Below are 8,653 nucleotides of genomic sequence, written 5' to 3' on the forward strand. Positions count from 1 at the left end.
GCTGGTAACTGGACCTCAAGTCATACTGACACATTAATACAAAATCATTTACATTTAAAAGTTTTGTTAGCTTTCAAGTAGAAGTCTATGGATCCATGGAATAAAATGATTTTAAAAAGTCCATTTGAGTTTATGTTTTACAATTCTGACTTTATTCTCGCAATTCCGAGATTAAATCTCACAATTCTGATAAGAAAAGGCAACTCGCCATTCTCTCTTTTCCCCTCGGCTCTGGCTTTTTCCCCTCAAAATTGATAAACTCACTATTGTTGAGTTAAATTAAGTTATAAAGTCTGAACTAGGAGATATAAACTTGCATTTGCAAGAAAAAAAGTCAGAACTTTGAGATAAAATAAATAAATGTTATATAAAATGTTAATAGTAATAGGTTTAAATATTATGTCATGCTGTAACTGTAGGGCTAATACAATGCGTCCCCTACAAACAGCATATGTGAATATTATGTAGACATATGTGACTATGGATCACAAAACCAGTCATAAGGGTCATTTTTTCAAAATTGAGCTGGATAAATAAGCTTTTCATTGATGTATAGGTTGTTAGGATAGGACAATATTTGGCCGAGATACAACTATTTAAAAAACAGGAATCTGAGGGTGCAAAAAAAGTCAAAATATTGAGAAAATTGCCTTTAAAGTTCTTCAAATAATGTTCTTAACAATGTATATGACTAATCAAAAATGAAGTTTTCATACATTTACAGTAGGAATTTTACAAAATATCTTCATGGAACATGGTCTTTACTTAATTTCCTAATGATTTTTGCCATAAAAGAAAAATCAATAATTTTGACCCATACAATGTATTTTTGGCTATTACTACAAATGAACCCCAGCGACTTAAGACTGGTTTTGTGGTCCAGGGTCACATATTGTTTGAATCCAATTTATGCTTTAAAAGTAGAGTAGTCATAGCAGTTTTCTTCCATAGTATGTCCTATAAAGTGGTGTCTTTGACGACAGTATTTTATAAAAATTATTTGCATTTTGATTCTGGCATGAAAAGGCACAATTTTTTCTCTTGTTCCATGGATTTTACCCGTTTCCTTATACTTCTTACCAGTGTTTTTCTGCCACCACTATGCGCGCACAGCTGCAAGTGACATAACTGTGACGTCTACTACTAATTGGTCTATATTTATGCTTTCACTCCAAATGGAAATCTTATACATTATTACAGTTAGTCGATCTAAGACAGTGCATTAACAGCTGTCAACCATGTTGGTATGCAAATGAGTGGTCTAAACTTATTTATTGAATGTTTGCACTTACGTCATGATTTGGTCAGTTAACCGGATGCATGGCCATATTGGTGATACTCGAATGTAAACAACAGCACAGATTGCATGGTTAATGAACTACTGAATACGTTGTTCTGCTAATTTATGCTGTCTAAACCATGAAAAAAATGTGTGGAAGTTGCTAAATCATATAGAGAAGGACTTAGTAAGCAGGAAGGGGCGCAATATTTTGACAAACAAAAGTTAATAGGTGGTAAAGAAACGTACAAGCAGAATTAATGAAGATGTTAGCCTACTATTTCACCTGCTTGACTGGAAATGAAAAGAACAAACAGAAATGTTGCCAAGATTTTTGCCCTGAAAATCCTTGTTCAGTTTGACCAACCACAAACGCCTTTTGTTTTTTGCACTCTTATCCTTGATTTGTTATAAATTTTGGCAGTCTATTGTACTCCAAATGTTTTTCCCAGTTTGACCGATTAGTACAGCCCAAAACATGACAATAATTGACCATTTTCAGCAGCAATAATCAGCAAAATATGCAAGTTTTGTTCGGGTGAATGGCATTGTTTACGTTCTGTGCCACCAATATGGCGATTAATGACGCGTCGTGAAAACACTTTATGCAGCGCATTTTTTTATTTTGGTTCACACATGCACACCACTTATGTGCCACCCTGATTATGTTTTTTAATGTATATTTGTGCAACAATCATCCCCTGAAAGGCTTGGTAACAACCTCCTTTTCTATGTGCCTTGTAAATAGACCATATGCCTCAAGAAACTGTGCTGACAATGAATCTGATTTACACTTTCAAGAACTAACTATAGTTCTATGAAGAACCTTCAACATCCATGGAACTTTTCAAAAGCACAAAAGGTTGGAAAGACGTTCTGTTTGCTGTTCACTGAAAGATTCTTTGTTGAACCCAATGTGGTTGTTGTATTCAAAAATCCCCCTTTGGAACCTTTATTTTTACAAGTGTGTGGTTCCACAGCAGTCTTGAATAGCCTTTAAACAATGCGCTTTGCAAGTATAGTGTTGTTCACTACTGTGTGTAGTCTATTTTGTAATCTTTTATGCTGAAATTTCTCACTCCACCTGTACTGTTATCTAGAAATCACTGAGCCGTTTTTAAAAACGTATTTTACTTACAGAGTGCACTGAAACAGACCTCGCCCCTGCTTCATTGTTTTAACTCGCTATAAGATTCATCTGTGTCACTTGACTGTGGCCTTTAAAAGGGCATTAGCTGCAAAACAGCACCAAAATGCTCCAGCGGAGTGGATAGGTCTTTCAGTAAAGCCCCAGGGGAATAGTAGGGCTGAAACCTCTGCATTCACTGTAGTGGTCAGACAGAAAAGCAGGACTACTTAAACTTGATTTCTGGCTCTCTTGCTCCCCCTGCTGAAAGTTAATTGTACTGCCGCTGGATGAAAGCAGCAGATTTTCAGATAAGGCTAAGGAACCTTTAGAATTCAGGAGGGAAACTGATGGCGGTCGTAAAATAAGCTATTATCATTAAAGCAAGACAAAGTGGCCCATTGCATGAAGCTCTGCTGCAACTGTGCAAGAAAATGTAGCCAGAGGTTTGTACAATGTAAAAACAAATTTGATTTCCTAAGAAGCAAGGTACTGTGTATGTGTGTGTGTTTTATGTATATGTATGCATTTCAGATTCATTACCTATTTTCCAAATCATTTTAATTATTTGCTAATGGAAGATTGTTATTGTCTGGTTTGTATTGTAAACCACAGGAAAAAATACTTAGATACATATAACAGAAACAAAGACAGTTGGCAAGCCTGAGAAAGAGAGAGAGAGAGTGAGAAAGAGGTAAGACAGTCTCTGTCTGATCGTAAGACATGGTCATTTCCCATTTTCCTCTCAAATGATCCATGTTACGACCTACTGTCATTGCTTCAGCTCTGCTCCGGCTTGGATCTTCTAACTGTAAAATGAAACGGCATTTATAAAGCAAGCTTTGCATGTATTTTATTGCATAACGCATCATCAGAGACCAGAAGTGCCAAACCTTAGACCTTTTCCTTCACCTGTTGCAATGCTTTGTTTCTTCCTTCACTGCAATAAATGTCTGTTACCTCTTGTCTCGTTCTACAGAGATGAAACAATATGATCGACATAAGTACCACCTACTTACCAATGGCACCGCTTTGTGTCTGCCCACGACACAATCGATGTTCATGAAATTCTTAGCATTACAGGGCTCATGCTGGGGGAAGTGAGCACTGAGGCCATTGTTCAGTGTGTGGGTGCATGGCTTGGCAGCGCTGACTACTTTGTCTCTTTGTTTGGCGTGCCGTGACTTTCGCTTCAATGAGCTTATGCCGAAGCTGAGCTGTTCTGCTCAGAAAGTGATAGCGAAAGAAGAGACGTAAAAGATGGAAAGAGAAAGAGAGATGAAATGAATATAGAAGAAAGGAAACGGTCATTGCTGCAAACAATCTTGTGAGGAGCTCAATTCAAGGTCGGGCTATGTTGCTCTGTTGCTACTTATAGTAAAGAGAGAAGCACACACAAAAATATTAGCATTCGTTTTCTCATTTTGTGAATTAAATGCTTGTGTGATGGTTTGTTGCCACAAGGCTGCTTAAAGGGATAGTTCATCCAAAAATGAAAATTCTGTCATTAATTACTCACCCTCATGTCGTTCCAAACCTGTAAGACCTTTGTTCATCTTTTTAATGAAATCCGAGAGCTTTCTGACTCTGCATAGACAGCAACGCAACTGACACATTCAAAGCCCAGAAAGGTAGTAAGGACATTGTTAAAATAGTCCATGTGACATCAGTGGATCAACTGTAATTTTACGAAGCTACGAGAAACATATTGTGCGCAAAAAAATTCTCTTCCTTGTCAATCTTTGACGCATTCACACAAGAGTAACACGACGCATGAGGTTGAGTAATTAATGACAAAATGTTCATTTTTGGGTGAACTATCCCTTTAATTACATTAACCAGCAAAACTATCTTTGAACTATCATGGAAATTTATGCAGGTGTAACCTGGTGTTTTGAAGCAGCACCAAAGTCATGGGTTTGATTCTGAAGGACTACATGAACTGGAAAAGAGATACATACTTTGAATGCATTGTAAGTCACTTCAAATAAAACCATCAGCCAACTGCTTAACTATACAGTAAATGTAAATGTTAGCATGCATATGAGTTACTGTTACTCAGACAAGATTCTCTATATTGTATTTTCTTTTAAGAGATTATACATAATCTTAAAAATAGAGGTGGCAGTTTTTTTTTTTTCGTAGTGAAGAACCATTTTTGTGTTTCCCAAAGAATCTTTCAGTCAACAGTTCTTAAAAGAACCTTTTTCTTAGTGTGAAGGGCATCCAATGAATGTTTTTTTCCCACTATAAAGCAATAAAAAGCACTTTGTGGATGGAAAGGGTTCATAGATGTTGAAGGTTCTTCATAGAATCATTGATGTTAATGAAGAACATCACATTGAGCAAGGTATGAACTCCAGAGTAATTGTTCCAACATAGGCTTATTGGAAATATGTGCATCTGTATATGTTTTTGCAAACTTACATATTATGTAAGAACCACTGCAGTTTTAAGCTGAAATGAACACTGGAGGCAGTAAAACTCTGACAACTTTTATTCCTTGCCTTACGACAATTAACCATGGTGTTAATATAGTAAAAGTGTAGTAACCATGTTTTTTTTTTTTTTTTTTTTTTTGGCGCATTGATTACCATTTAATACCATATAACTATAGTTTTACTACAAATCTATAATTTTGTAGTAAACTATAGTTAAGCTGTGGTTAGTATAGTAAGATCATGGTTAATTCGTGGTTACCATGGTTTAACTTTAGTAGCCATGTTTTTTTGGTTTTATTTGTAGTAAAACCACGATTAATTTTTATAAGGGTTTTCATACAAAGTATGATTTACAAGTACAAAGTTTTGATTAATAAAGCCTCATTTTCACATAATTACTTGCAGAATATTTATTTATATATATGTATATATATATATATATATATATATATATATTATATTTTTTTTTGTGCCTTTAATGGACAGGACAGCAGAGAGGTGACAGGAAAGTACTGGGTGAAGAGAGGGATCGGCAAAGGACCTTGAGACGGGATTCAAACTCGGGTCGCCGTGATTGTGCTATATATCTCGTTCCTTTTCAATGAATATTATGTCTTTAAAGCAATTTTAACACCCTGTGTGATTTGTAAACTGTTACTTTTGAATGTTGTCATCACATATACAGTTTCATATGCATGAGTTTTCTAATTCAGTAGGTAGCTTGGTAGCTTACGCGATACAGTGTTGCACTTGAGTAATGAAGAGCTCTGGTATGAACCCTGTGAAACTACAGTTCGACAAAACAGCTCACTTCCGCATAAGGAAGTTAAACTAGCACTATATATCACTTTTGCATTTTTTAACACTATCAAGTAGGTTTAGGGTTAGGTTTGGTGTAGGGGATGACCCAAAAGCACCCACTAGGAGGATGCAGTGTCTCGTTCCCCTTTTCAGGGAACCATGGTTACATGCATAACCTGAGACGTTCCTTTTCGAATGGGAACTGTAGGTTGCATCCCCTAGAGGGCGCTTTAGGGTCATACTGAGGACATTCCCTAAAAGCGCCCTCTAAAGGACGCATAGTTACATGGAACCATGGTTGCATGCATAACCTGAGACGATTTCCATCTCGATAGAACATTAAACTTTTAGCAACACTGCCCGGATTTTTGAATTCTGAATCGCCGCAATATGTACCTCAAGCAGCGTAATAAAAACGCAGGAATACATGCCTGCACCAATGTTATAAAAATGTGCCACTGTCACGTATTGAATGTGTGTTTTAGCACCACTCACTGGACAGCAATCTGTTAACATTTTCACAAATAACTGTAATTTAATTACACATTTTTGCTCAGTAACTGTAATAATTAAATTACCTAATTCTAAACAAGATTAGGGAAAATTGTGAAAGATAATAAGGCTTTTTTGTCAAAAAATACATCTTAAATTAAATGTGGTTTTCTTGGCCTCTTTGGCAGTTTGTCTTAATAAACCTCATTAAATGTTGTAGATTTGTGGTTAAGACAAATAAAACAGTTGGCCAATGGGTTAGGAAAAATATCTTACGCAGTTTTGCATCCCAAGTAAATCTTTCTTGTTTTAAGGATGCTTTGATAATTATACGGCAAAACAAAAATGTCTGTGAAGCAGAAATAATTTGCTCCATTAAACCAGTGGTATCTCACGCTGTCTACAGCTTCCCTCAGAATTAAAGACGTTTGTTTGGCAGCATATTTTAATGCTTTAATGTGCTGTGTGATGACTTCCAGATAGTGACAGAGCAAAGTGGTCCACTGGGAGAGTTATATGCTTAATTGTGTAATATATGGCATAACATTGCAGTATATACACTGTGTTGCTAAAAATGAAGTGATTTGATTATGCACGCTATACCCATATTGTTCCCAGCACCAGACTCTGTTAAACCCAGAAGTTATTTTCCAAAGGCTCGTCTCAGTCTTGGCTCTAATAATGGACAAGAACTGCAGCTAGGGTTGGTCAGCACAATTTGGTTTTCATTATTGCAAGTTTAGCTTTACCCCTTCACAGGAAATGAGAAACTCTCATTGCATGTGATGATCTCAGCTCATAAAATATAGAGGACAGGGATAAAGGGCTTCCTGAGGTATGGCTCTTTCAGGGAGATAAGAACAACAGCTCATCATCCTGTGTCAGTTCTACCCGAAGGTATACAGCAAACTTTCTCTCAGCCTCAGACACTGAACACCCACTGGCATGATTTCAGGCACTGTGTATATGGGAATTAGACGTGTATACCAACACGGCTCTGCTCTGGATCGTTTGCATATCCCGTGTGGAGTTCGATGCTTAATTATTCACATGAGCATTACTTTGTTAGTGGGACGGATACCATTGGGACGGATGTGCTGCTTGTGACGTCAATATAGTAATGGCTTAGATCATGAATATTAATTAGACTGTACACCAAAAAGACCCAGCTCCAGAATCAAATCACTGAGGGTGTTTCTTAGATAAATATAAATGTTGCTATGGTGCAAAGAGTGCTCACTTTATATTCATTAAAAAATTGTCACTTATCTTAGTTCATCTCACAGTTACATTATAATTAATGAAATTCTCTATGCCGCGCAATAAATCTCTTATTTACATCATGTCTACACTTTGTTATAATGAGATGATTTGTGAGGACCACAACACTGAACAAATATTCAAGCATTTTGAGCATGTGTGGATTCTAACTTAATTTCAAGAAATCAACACATATGTCTGTGATTGGCTATATTGCTCATCGCTGCAAAAACACATTGAAGCTCATAATGCCCTGGACAGTTTGCCAAATCTGCAGTGAAATGCCATTACAGCTTTAACTGAGGGTGCTTAGCACCCTCTAGCACTCGCGTAGAACTGGGCCTGGCACCAAGAAATTTCACATGATTTTTTAATATATAAATAATCCATGTATAGTCATCTGAATATCAGATTTGGAGAATTTGCTCATTTATAAATAAAAACTGAAGCATTCTAGTTAGAGTAATCAATATTATATCAATTACTCTAATATAGTAATTGATTTATGGGTAACACTTTACAATAGTCATTTGTTGACATTAGTTAATGTATTAACCAACATGAACGAACAATGAACAATACATTTATTACACTATTTATTAACCTTTGTTAATATTAGTTCATAAAAATGCAGTCGTTCATTGTTCATGTTAGTTCACAGTGCGTTAACTAATGTTAACAAACACAACTTGTGTAACTAATGTAGTTAACTAATGTTAACTAATGAACCTTATGTTAAGTGTTACCAATTTAAAATACTGATCTATACTCTATAAGTTTATATAAGTTTTTTATGGAAGCAGCAATCATAATTGCTGACCAATTTGATTGCTAAAATGAACTCATTTTATCTGATTGAAAATTTATTTGAAAACTTGATTCCCACATCTGCTAATCATCTGGGATTTTTTTGCATCAGTGAATAAATGTTAAAGAGATGAAAAAATGAAAATTCTTTCCAAACCTGTATGACTTTCTTCTGTGGAACATAAAAGGTATTTTGAATGTCTTGAATGTGTTTTTTTCTCTCTCTCTCTCCATTCACTGGAAGTCACTGTTAAACAAAACTGTTTGTTTACCAACTTTTTGCATTTTTGAGTGAACTGTCTCTTTAAGAACGATTCATTGGTGTGGTAGTTACGCTGTCACTTTTATTGTAATTCACTATTGTAAGTTAATTTATTTGATTATTGTTTTTAAGCACTGCACCTACACATTAATGGATGTATGTCACATCTGCTAGCATTTTGCTTT

General features: G+C 35.8%; 1 long non-coding RNA gene across 1 annotated transcript; it reads left to right on the plus strand.

Annotated features, from left to right (window-relative positions):
• The first annotated feature begins 3,618 nt into the window (after window positions 1-3,618).
• On the plus strand, window positions 3,619-6,097 carry LOC127179165 (uncharacterized). The gene is made up of 3 exons (XR_007829488.1): window positions 3,619-3,751; window positions 4,285-4,378; window positions 5,333-6,097. It is a non-coding gene; the product is annotated as an uncharacterized LOC127179165 (long non-coding RNA).
• The last annotated feature ends 2,556 nt before the right edge of the window (window positions 6,098-8,653 follow it).

The sequence above is a fragment of the Labeo rohita genome, chromosome 16 (genome assembly GCF_022985175.1).
Source record: "Labeo rohita strain BAU-BD-2019 chromosome 16, IGBB_LRoh.1.0, whole genome shotgun sequence".
NCBI classification, from domain to species: domain Eukaryota; kingdom Metazoa; phylum Chordata; class Actinopteri; order Cypriniformes; family Cyprinidae; genus Labeo; species Labeo rohita.